At 39.6% G+C, this 11,892-nt stretch overlaps 1 long non-coding RNA gene across 1 annotated transcript; it reads right to left on the bottom strand.

Moving 5' to 3' along the window:
- Window positions 1-150: 150 nt before the first annotated feature.
- LOC101468401 (uncharacterized) lies at window positions 151-7,488 on the bottom strand. Its single transcript, XR_013093841.1, has 4 exons — window positions 7,222-7,488; window positions 6,437-6,485; window positions 5,393-5,576; window positions 151-1,834 (listed from the first exon to the last, which is right to left on the bottom strand). It is a non-coding gene; the product is annotated as an uncharacterized LOC101468401 (long non-coding RNA).
- Window positions 7,489-11,892: the final 4,404 nt, after the last annotated feature.

An 11,892-nucleotide genomic window follows, 5' to 3' on the forward strand; every position in this document is an offset into this window, starting at 1 on the left:
AACAATCAGCCTAATCTTACTCTTACAATCCTCTTATATTTACAAATTTAAAAAATGTCTTTCTTTGCCTGCCCTGTAAAAACTGCCCTATTAAAAACTACAGCTTCATATCTAACCCACTGGAAAGTCAGTAAACACAGACACACAGAGTGTTTTTACACCACATTTATTTAGGAAATGTAATAAGAGTCTAAAATATGGCAGATAGTTCAATAACAATTTGAAAATAATCATAAATATGAATCCAATAAATACAGAATATGTATAGGAGCTGCTATTCACGCAGAGTATTATGACTTTGCAGAATACTTTCAATGCACTGCCTCACTTGCAATGCGTTACAGTGCTTTAAATGACCCGAACGCTTCCTGCACTGGCAAAAAGCAAGCATTTAAAGGTCACTGATGTCAGCTAAAGCCTGCAAAACCTGTTTTTTGTGGGGGGTTTTCTTTATGGCCAGTTCTGATGCAATCTTATCCTGCTGTGTCTGAAGCATGGGCAGACTCAAAAAGGAAGTTTATGGTTGCACAAACTTTTATGTGTCATCAAGATAAAAGTTTATCCACATACACCAGGGTATATCTGAATAAACTTAATTTTGCCCAAAGCTCCAACTCCCCAGGTGGCTGTAATGAGCTTAGACGACTATGTCTCGACTGGCTCGGTGCACTAGCTCCATTTCAAAAGTTTCATCTGAAAAGAAAGCGCTATGTCTTCTAATTGAAGACGTTTCTTTTATACAGACTCAGGGAGTTAGGGCCCATTGCAGTCAAGTCTGAGCTGAGACTTTGATGTGAGATTATCGGGCCTCAGCTCTGTGACAGAAGGTCACCACTCTCTCACTGGCTTGATGCCTCCCCTTCTCCTTCTCCTGCTGCTCAAAGTGATCCAGCCTGCCTCTCAGTCAAATTTGAGGAAAAGAAGTACGACCAGGCTGTCAGACATGTCCAGCTTATATTGAGATGTCAACCTTTAAAATCCCCTTTTCAACATGCAGTGAAAGACAAAATCCCACCAGATTTACAGATAACAGAGTTTTACTATAGTTAAATCAGCAGGACAAGTACAGCCAATAACCTGGAATGGAAAGGATAGATACGTGTGTGTTTGAGAGAAATGAAAGATGCAGTGAACAAAAATGTTAGAGCAACAGATTAGAGATGGGAGACAAGAAAACAGAGAACAGAGGAGTAACAAATGAATAACAAACAGTGTTGGTACACAGAACAGAAATACAACAAATCTGGTGATTCACAGTTGAAAATATAATATTTTCCCAGGAAACTGGGTATTGGAAATGAAAAAAACTAAACAAAATAATAAATTAGTCTTTAAGTAAGTTGTGAAAGTGTGTGGTTGTCTATCTGTCTGCCCTGTGGTGAACAGAGGAAGAGGAGAGGGAGTGTTTAAATAACAATCACGAACATTTAGCAAGAGACACAAAGACAAAGTTGCACACATTTCACACACAGCATGGGCCTTTTTAAATAAACAGGTTGCTCAGCTTTGTTTGTGGATTCCTCAATAAAGAGAACATCCGGATCCACAAAAGGCTTAAAAGAGACATAAGGAGCAGACATGGCAGCCTGAATTTACAGGAGGATTTCACAACAGCAAAGATAGAAGTAAAACTTTCAGGGGAAAGAAAAGTCACCATGCATTTAAGGAGCTTTTATTTATTTATTTTTCTATCTGATATTACCAACACGGCTGCAGCGAGGAGAGGTTTCTTCTAAATGGCACTGCCATAACAGATCCAGTCACTCACCACTCCCATTTAGTGTGTGCCTTATTAAATCGCTTCCGGCTTTTGGTGAGCTGAACTTGAGCCAATCTGAGAAACCAAACACAATTTTTCTTTAGGCAGGAAACTTATTTCTGTACAAAAATTCGCACACAACCAAAAACAATATCTTATACTGTTTATTTAAAAAAAAAGGTGGGGGGGGGGGGGGGGGATAATAAATATAGCCTGGGAACCAAATGAATAAGAGAGCTCATGTTTCTTTAGCTCGTGCAGAAGGCATCCGTCTGCACATTTCCACACAGCCCTGTTTGTGTCAGGCCAATCACAAACATTCATCTAATACAGGGCAGGTTTGATGGAAATACACTGAGGATGCTGTGGATCTTTTGTAAATAACCAAGATGGCTGCTGCTCACCTTATCTGCTACTGAGATAACGTGTGGTTCGTACATTAATTTATACAAGAGTTTCTGAAGCTATATTGACATCACTTTTGTCTCTTAAGCGGCTAGTTAATCAAATGAATAACACCAATACTGTGCTTGACATTCTTCCATCTCGCATAGCTAAGGACTGTTGTGATGTAATTGGACCTAGTATCCTATTTCTTATGAACCTTTCCTTGCTCTCAGGCTGTGTTCCTTTGGCCTTTAAACATGCTGTAGTCCACCCGATTCTTAGAAAAAGAAACTCTGACTGTTATGACCTTTTAAACTACAGACCGATCTCTAAGCTTTCGTTCTTGCCAAAAATCCTGGAGAGACTAGTTCTCTCCCAGCTCCAGGCGTACTTGGACACGAACAATATTGCTGAGAAATTTCAATCTGCTTTTAAGCCATTGCATAGCACTGAAACAGCGTTGGTTAGAGTTCTTAATGATATTCTTGTAATTACTGATACTGGACGCTCTATGATCCTAGTTTTATTGGACCTCTCTTTGGCTTTTGATGAGCTGGACCATAACATCTTATTATTAAGACTTGAGCACACTGTGGGTATTAGAGGCACTGCCCTCGACTGGTTTAAATCATACCTTGCTGATAGATCCTTATCAGTTAACTTAGGCACCTTCTCCACTTCCTCTGCACCAGTCTGCTGCGGTGTACCTCAAGGATCAGTTTTAGGCCCTATTCTCTTCTCGTTGTATTTGCTCCCTCTAGGTGCAATCTTTGAAAAATACAATATCGCCTTCCACTGTTACGCCGACGACATACAGATCTATTTTGAACTTACTGACGACCTTGCTGTGTCCCTGCACTACTTTCAAGAATGCATGCGGGAGGTCAAAGAATGGTTCCTGAGTAATTCCCTCGTTTCAAACGATAAGAAGACTGAGACTGTGGTGTTCAACAGTAAAATCCCTTGTGTCGAACTCTGTGCTGCCCTGGGTTCCTTTGCTAGCTCTTCCTGTGACTATGTCAGTAACTTGGGTGTACTGGTGGATAGCTCGCTCAAACTCGATAAGCAAATGTCTGCTGTAGTGAGATCTAGCTTCCACCAACTGCACCTTATCTCTAAGGCTAGGCATTATGTTCTGCATGAGGACCTGGAGAAGCTTATTCACACTTTTGTGACCTCCAGGTTGGATTATTGTAACTCCTTGCACTACGGTCGTCCCTCTTCTCTTTTTCTTAGACTGCAAACAGTCCAAAATGCAGCAGCCCGCCTTTTGACTGGTACCAGGAAATTTTGCTGTATTCTAGCTGGCTTGCACTGGCTACCCATAAAGTACCGTACTCAATTTAAAATATTACTCCTTACATTCAAAACTATTAATAGATTAGCGCTGAGTTATCTTAGTGAACTTCTCAGGCCACATACTCCTGCTAGAACACTTAGATCTGCCACTCAACTACTTCTGACCCAACCCAGATCTCGGCTGAAGTCCCGGGGTGACCGTGCGTTTGCTCTGGCTGCCCCGGTACTGTGGAATACCCGTCCTCTTGATATCCGCGCCTCTGATTCTATTGCACTGTTTAAATCACGACTAAAAACCCACTTATTCAATCTTGCCTTTCCCTCTAGTTAACATTTCTGTTATGATTTTATATGATGCACTTTTATGCTCATTTAATTCCTTGTTTGTTCTGTATCTGCTGCTTTCCTATGTATCAGTGACAGCTATTTGCTTGCAAACCTAGTACTTGCTTTGGTCCCATTTCTATTATCTTCCTTTTATTCTCTATGTTACTTGTTAAGCACCTTGGCATACCCTTGGTTTTAAGTGTGCTTTATAAATAAAGTTCATTATCATTATTATTATTATAAACCTCTGTCGGGGCCATCAAGCAGTCTGGACTGGGCTTTAATGCAACTTTATCCCCATAAATATCTCAAAGTGAGAGAGCGCATTTCTGTTACAAACAACCTGAAGACAGAAAATATTTGTTTCTGACCGACTACAGTCACTCATATATATCTCATTTCCAACAACACGGTGCCAGTGTGTCTTCAGAACTAGCCCACATTTTGACAGGTCTGAGAGCCAATTGTTACATAGTAACTGCATCTGCCAATCAGTGGTGAATTTCCTGTGGTAGCCCCGCCCAGTGACTCCAATTTGGTCCTTGGATATTTTGTGCTTTTTGGCACTTTTGTGCCACATTTGTTTTTTGAAAATACATGGGACCTGCTCTAGGAACTGGATTAGTGTAAATTCAGTTTTCTGTCCTGTTGATTAGCCCGTGTCGTTCAGCCTCACCAGCTTTGATCAGACTTCTCTCGAATCCTCCTGTTGGGGTTGTGAAAGATTAGCATCTCAGAGTGCATGTAGTCACTCTCTATTATTGTAGGGTTTTTACCGTACACATATTGTTCCAATAGGCGTGACACTAAGTGATATGTGACTTCTGCATTACTCCCTTTGATGAAGTTGCAACACTCGAGCATTTCACAACTAATGACGAGAGCAGAACGCAGGAGCTCGCACAGAGAGAGAAATTCAGTTTTAGAAAATGAAAAGCTGAAGAAACTGTAGACAAAATTCACAAATGACAAACTGATTTGCACTCACTCCTCAGGCGAACCTTCACTGTTCTGTGCAAACACACAAACAGCTTGATGCTGCTACACTGATATTAAAGATGATGTTTTTCTTTGGCTAATATCCAGTGCTAACTTATGTTCCCCGTCTTTCTTTCCTGTTATGCAGCAGAAGTAGTAAGATAAACTCTTCTTATCAATTGAAAACACAAACTTCTCAGATCGATTTGCACATTATCTAGTACGATCCAGAATATGAGAGCTAAGCTCGTTAATATGCACAGCAATAAAAGTAACAGCAAAATGTCTGTGTTTGGTAAAATGATCATTATCTGCTGGTACATAACTGTGGTTTTAGCACTTTGACTATATTTTGATAGAGAGTAGTAGGTGTGTGAAATGTGCTATAACACAACAAAGTGGAAAGCTTCTGCTGTGAGGAAATATCAATACTAAGTAACAGCAAGTAGCAAAATTACATCGTTATTTACAGCTCTGCTGCTAAATGGCTATAAAACTACTCAGAGGTCGTGTATGTGCAGTACATGCATTAATAAAACTGACCATCTAAAGAAATCTGTAACTGCTGGCAGCAGCTCGTGAAAGAAGGGGAAAATAAATTTTCATAAAAACTGTACATTAAACCAACAACTATTAATTTACCTCATTTGAAACTGAATTTTGTCCTGATGTTGTAATGTTATGTATCCCTCCCCGAGCTTCTGCTGGAGGATTCTTCCTGTAAAAAGGGAATTCTTCTTTCCCACTGTTTCCCATCTCTAATTTTGTAAGGGGTTACCTTACATTATTAAATGCCTTGAAGTAACTGTTGTTGTCCACTGTTGATCTGAAAAACAGACGTGATCATGATCAGGACTGTATTTCATGAGGTACTACAGTCCTGATCAAAAGTTTAAGACCACTTAAACGTTCTTCCACCTTTCAGTGTCCCATGCTTGGTGCTCTCGTTGGCGTTCTCTGGTGGCGTTCAAGGAGACGAGGCCTTTAAAGACGTTTTTTTGTTTTTGAAGCCCTTCAGTCTCAGGTGCCGTCTGATTGTTATGGGGCTGCAGTCGGCGCCAGTAACGGCCTTAATTTGGGTCGAGGATCGTCCAGTGTCTTGACGGACAGCCAGTTGGATCCTCCAGCTCAGTGCTGGTGACTTTTTTTGGGTCTTCCACTTGAGTTTTTGTTTCATAACCCTCAGGATCATTTAAGAAATGAAAGTCTTACTGCATCCCACCTCAGCAGCGATGGCGTGCTGTGAGAGACCCTGCTTATGCAGTTCAACAACCCGACCACGTTTAAAAAGGGAACGTTTTTTTTTCCTTAGCCACCAGAGCGTCATGACAGTGTGACTGCCTGACAGAAAAGGACAATGAATCCCCATTTTTGCACAGATTTTGCCTTTTAAAGGCAAGTGGTCCTAAACGTTTGATCAGCTGTAAAACAGCCTGTTTCAGTTTAACAGTTGTTTTCAATAAATTGCTCAAAAAAATGTTTTGCCTCACTCCCATTTCTTCTTGTTGCATGTTGAAGCTCTACTTGGAACGTTGCAACCATGCAAAATAGGTTTTTTTGGTCATTTTTCAAGTGGCCTTAAAGTAACAGATCTATTTCCTCGTGTATAAAATGTGTATTATAAAATGTTTACTTTGGCCTAGAAATGTGTGGATGTAAAAGTATGATAACTAGGCTGTCTATTACCTTCCCTTGAACTGCGGTAGCAGTCTTTGGCCCCCGTAGATGAAGTCCTCTGATACACACACACACACACACACACACACACACACACACATATATATATATATGCAAAAAATACACTGCAAACTTAAACCAACACCATCCTCCCTATTCTAAATTTTAAAGAGAGCTTAGCAGAAATATTAAACAACTAATAGGGTTGCCAACTTCCAGCAAAAAAAATAGGGACACCCCCCCCCCCCCCCCCTGCCTCGTGATGCTTAATCGACGTAGTCAACTTTAATTTAATGCACATGCAAAAAATGAATAAATAAATAAAAAATGCACAGAAATCATTTATTTTTCCACAATAATTAAATAGATTCAACATCTTTCTTCAACAGAACTGCAGACTGCACAGATGGTTGCCAAAGGAAAAAGTACTATTGCTTACTAGGGTATATATTAAGCTTAATAGTTACTATATACAGTAATGGACTTCTATACATTTTACATCAGATTCAAACTTTGGGTGTAAGATTCAGAGAAATATTTATTAAAAGTTAGACATTTTAAATGAGAATAAGAAACGAAAGTTTGTCTTTGTACCAACCTTTTTCCTGTTAGTGCCCTACCTGCCCCCCAGCTCAAGTTAGCGCCTTACATATATATATACATATACATATTAAAAACCTTTCCTTCCCTTTCTAACCGGAACTTCTTCCACCGAGAAACACTAAAATATACACAGTCAGTGTCACAGCTCCCTGTCGAACATTGAGCAGCAGCCACTGAGGTTTACCTGTTACCTGTTTCTTCGTGTTTCTTCGTGGAGCATCTGCCCAGCCTCCGTTTTTCGCTCCCCTTCGTGTACATGACACGACAAAATTATAATAAAAACCACTGATATCTGTTATTTATGAATAGATGAAATAGAAATAAAAAACAAAACAAAAACGATGTTGAAATCAAGAGAGAGCGCTCCATTATTTTCTTCTTCGTCGTCGTCATCAGTGTGGTTATGGTATATTAGCGCCACCAACCGGAGCTCAAGTTAGCGCCTTCTTCTTCTTCTTCTTCTTCTTCTTCTTGGTGTTTATTGGCGGTTGACAAACAACGACTTCGTGCATTACCGCCACCAACTGGTATGGAGAGCAGACCAGACTGTCACTTAAGGATTAGATCCTATCATGCTAGTTAAATATTGCTCGATAGCTTTTAGTACTTCAGTTATTTCTAAGCAAATCCAATTAAATCTAGTTTGAGTTTGATTGTATTTAGGTTTTGAATCAGTTGTCTTCTCTTTCTTCCTCACACTCCTGTCAGTGTAATATAACATGAGCTACTGTCTCAGCACAGCGCTCGCATATTCCGGTGCAATGTTTCCCTAAAATGAAAAGTGTTCCGTTTATCCCAGCGTGCCCAAATCTGAGACGTGAAATGATTGTTTCTCATTTCTCCAGTTTTCCTTTGGATTTTATAAAACCACCGTCCTTTCCTTTCTTTCTCCCATTATTTTTGCAATCTCTCCTTTATTTTCTGTTCTAATTGATTTTTTTATTTCTGTTTTACTACAGCTGATAATTAATTGCACTAATCTTTTTCCAGTGGCTCTTTTTTGCAGCCTTATCTGCCATTTCATTTCCCTTAACACTATAATATGCTGGTGGCCATACAAAAGTTAATCATTAGTCCCGTTATGTTTACTCTGCATGGTGTTTGTTGAGTTTCTATTAAGATTTCTGGTCGACTTTCTGCATGGTTGCATTGTAAACTTACTAACGATGAACTGGAATCTGAACAAATGACTGATCTTAATGGTCTCGTGTCTTCAACCCACTGGACAGTTAATAATATTGCAACCATTTTCCTGTGTATACTGAAAGTCCATCATTGATCCTTTTGCCTTCTTTATATTAAAGTCTGGTATAATAAAAGCCTCTACAACATCTGTATACGTTTGTACAGGATTCTAATGGTGACTAATATATTTCTGTGCCATATGTTAGTTTAAAATAAACTCCTTATCCTCATTTCTATCTACTGTAGCCAAGTTATTTTTTTCCAGGTTTGACTGATTAATAAACATCACACGTCCCTGGATTATATTTTTCCCAAATTTAATCAGTGATTACTTCATATTATTATTATTGTTGTTTCTCAGGATACCAACTTCTGTGCTGCTGTATTAAGGTTTTGTTTGGGTTTTTATTTTCATATTTCATTTCCTTTGATCCGTGCATGTTCTCTGTCCTATTGTCTGTGTGGTTGTGCTTCAGACTGGTTAATTATCCACTGCTGACAATATGATAACACCTAAAAACACTTTGTTAGGTACATGTATTCAGTGCATGTACATTTCATGACATGGATAGTAGTGTTGAGTATTCTGAAATAGTCTGAATATTCATAATATACTGAAGTACTGGAATTTTCCTGCACAACCATTTCTGAGCTTTACAGAGAACGGGCAAAAAACAGAAAATCTTTGGCGAATGGCAGATCTTTGGCATCAAACTAACAGGGCAGAAGGAAACAGTAAGTCAGCTAAGCACAGGAAACTGAGAATAAAAAAAAACATCGCCTGGTTTGATTAGTCTTGACGTCTGCTGTGACAGTCAGACAGCAGGGTCAGAATTTGGTGTAAATTCACAAAAGAATGAATCCATCCTGTCTTGTATCATCAGGTAAGGTTGCTGTTGGTGGTGTAATGGTGCAGGAGTACTGCTGCTGAGCACGTCCGTCCCTTTACGACCACAGTGTACACATCCTCTGACGGCTACTTCCAGCAGGATAATCTCACGATGTCGCAAAGCTCAAATCAAATCAGGACAAAACTGATCTTAATCCAGTCAAGCACCTTTGGGATGTGGTGGGGTGGAAGTGTTGCATTATGGATGTGGAGTAGGGCTGCCACAAACGATTATTTTGATAGTCGACTAGTCACAGATTATTTTTGCGATTAGTCGACTAATCAGATCATCATCCATTGGACGTAAAAGTACAGCTTATTGCACCGGCAGCATCTGCTCTTATATAACTATCATTAGCTTACAGCTTGAAGTGTTTAAGGTCTGTGCTAACTAAAAATAAAGACAAGATGATAGTTTAACCCTTCTGAGGCCCTGGGACCATTTTTGTACATTTTAGTTTTTCAGTTACAAGCCATTTGCACTGTGTTGAATGGAATATAGCCAAATTCTCTAAAAAAAAAAGTTTGGTATAATTTCATTTCAAAATTCAAGTCTGACTTCCTTAAATTTTAATGAAATTTGCAGATTGTTTCGGTGAAGTTTAATAAACTCCTTGCTATCTAAAATATAACAGGACACCGGAGTAAATTCTTGAGCATCTCACACTTCTGATAATCAGCTGTCTGCTTGATGTTTATTCAGCTGTGTAAAAACTATAACTTTAATCTCAGACAAACCGATTTACTCAGGAACAAATAAAATACTGAAAAAAGCCAAACAATAACATTTTAAGTTATCTAAGTGACTCATATATCATGTTTAACCTGAGTAGCGAAAGACTGCGGTGGGTTTGAAAACGATTTGCCGGGAGTCCGGTGTTCTCACCGCTCTAGTGACCTTGCCCCCGCCTAGCTATCGAGCTAGTGGGTAACAGACGTCTCCGAAAACGTCGGAGCGCTTTTGAAAATATGTGGTGTCTTGATAAACTGAGCAGATATTTGAGGTTTACACAGCTACATTCTCGCCTGAAAATATGTTAAACGTTTATTTTGTGACCCAGAAAGAATAATAAGAGTAACATTAAAACTAACTAGCTGCCGCATTGTTGGAAACTGAGCTGGGCTCAGTGTTGCCAACTCCTCAGTAAGGAAAATCGCTATTGGCTGTCCTAGAAGTCGCTAAAGACGTCATCGCCTAATTTGCATAATTGGTCATCCTAATCTAACCTATGTTGTTGGAGAGAGAAATAACATCGTGGAAGAGACATAAAGTGAGTAAAAAACGTCCTAAATGCATTTAGAGTTTATTTAGAACTACAAATTAAATTTCTTTTAGCAATTATTGTTTTTTTTTTTAATGTCACAATTCCAACCCTGCTCCTTTACCCGGGCTTGGACCGGCAAAAGTGACCCGAAATAGGCACTCTGGTGGAGTTACTTTGTGTGTGTGTTTATAAGTAGTTTTAAACCTTGTGATCCACAAAACAGCATAAGAGTAAAAGAGTAAAAGAAGAACTGACTGCGTTACAGCACCCGCTGCTTGTTGAGAGTAGCGCTTTCACGTCTTTTTTTAAGGGGTCTGAAAACTCGCTAAATATAGCGACAAAGTCGCTAAGTTGGCAACACTGGCTGGGCTGCGCTATGAATTCTGACTGGGACACAGCTACTTCTTCTTCGGGGTTTAACGGCAGCTGGCATCCTTGTACATGCAGTGCTGCCATCTTCTGTTTCAGTCCGTTATTACACTCTTAAATCCTGCTACTTATTCCTGCGTCTTTTGGGATCTTACAAAGCTTCAAACGACGCCTCGACTATTAAATTAGTCATCGACGATTTTGATAGTCGACGTAACAATGTGATGCCATCATGTCAACATGGACCAAAATGAATAATGTTTCCAGCATGGTGTTAAATCTGTACCATGAAGAATTCAGGAGCCTGCCTGGTACCAGTGAGGTGTACCCAGAAAGAGGCCAGTGAGTGTATTCCCAAAGTGAAATGCTGAAAATTATCCAACATATTGCAGATTTTGTTTCCGCCTTCCGCCCAGTTCTTCTGTGCTCTTCTTTCTACTCCCATTCACTTCCAATCTGACATCACAAACACTCAACACTATATGAAACTTATAAAATTATATTGGAAAACCATGATACTTCAATAGATCCCTCTATTTTTTTTTAAATCGCCTGGGAACCCTCTTCCAGTTTCTAGTGCAAGAGGTGTGGTGCACCAGTCCAACACAAGGTAACACAGAGAGACAGACAGACAAGCAGCGGTTTGGGCTGATGGAGGAAGGCATGAGCTACTTTTGATTCTCAGTTCTTTTGTATAAAGTGATCGCTTTTTGTAAGGAACATTATCTTTGTTGTAAATGACGACTCCTGGAGGTTATTTGCAAAAACACGAAACAGAAAAGCTCAATAACACACTTCTTCAGCGTTTATGTCACTGAGACCCACAAACTCACAATCTCTTCAACATTGTCAGAACCATCAAATAAATGTAGTGTTTTTAAAATACACTCATGGCTCCCAAGGACCCAGTGAGGAAACAGACTTCTGGCTTCCTGTTCAGAAGGTCACACTCGCTCTCCTGATTTCTTTTTTTCCGTCTCATCTTTGGCTCGTATCTCACTTCCTGCATACATTCTTTCTCTCGTTTAATCAGCCACTCTGGCACGTGACCCCTTAGTGTAGAAGTACTAATATCATGTGATGTGGTAATAATAAACATGGGAACATTGGAGCCCTGCATTTATAACACTTTTAACATACTAATCAAAAATCCT

This window comes from Maylandia zebra, linkage group LG17 (genome assembly GCF_041146795.1).
Source record: "Maylandia zebra isolate NMK-2024a linkage group LG17, Mzebra_GT3a, whole genome shotgun sequence".
Taxonomy (NCBI): Eukaryota; Metazoa; Chordata; class Actinopteri; order Cichliformes; family Cichlidae; genus Maylandia; species Maylandia zebra.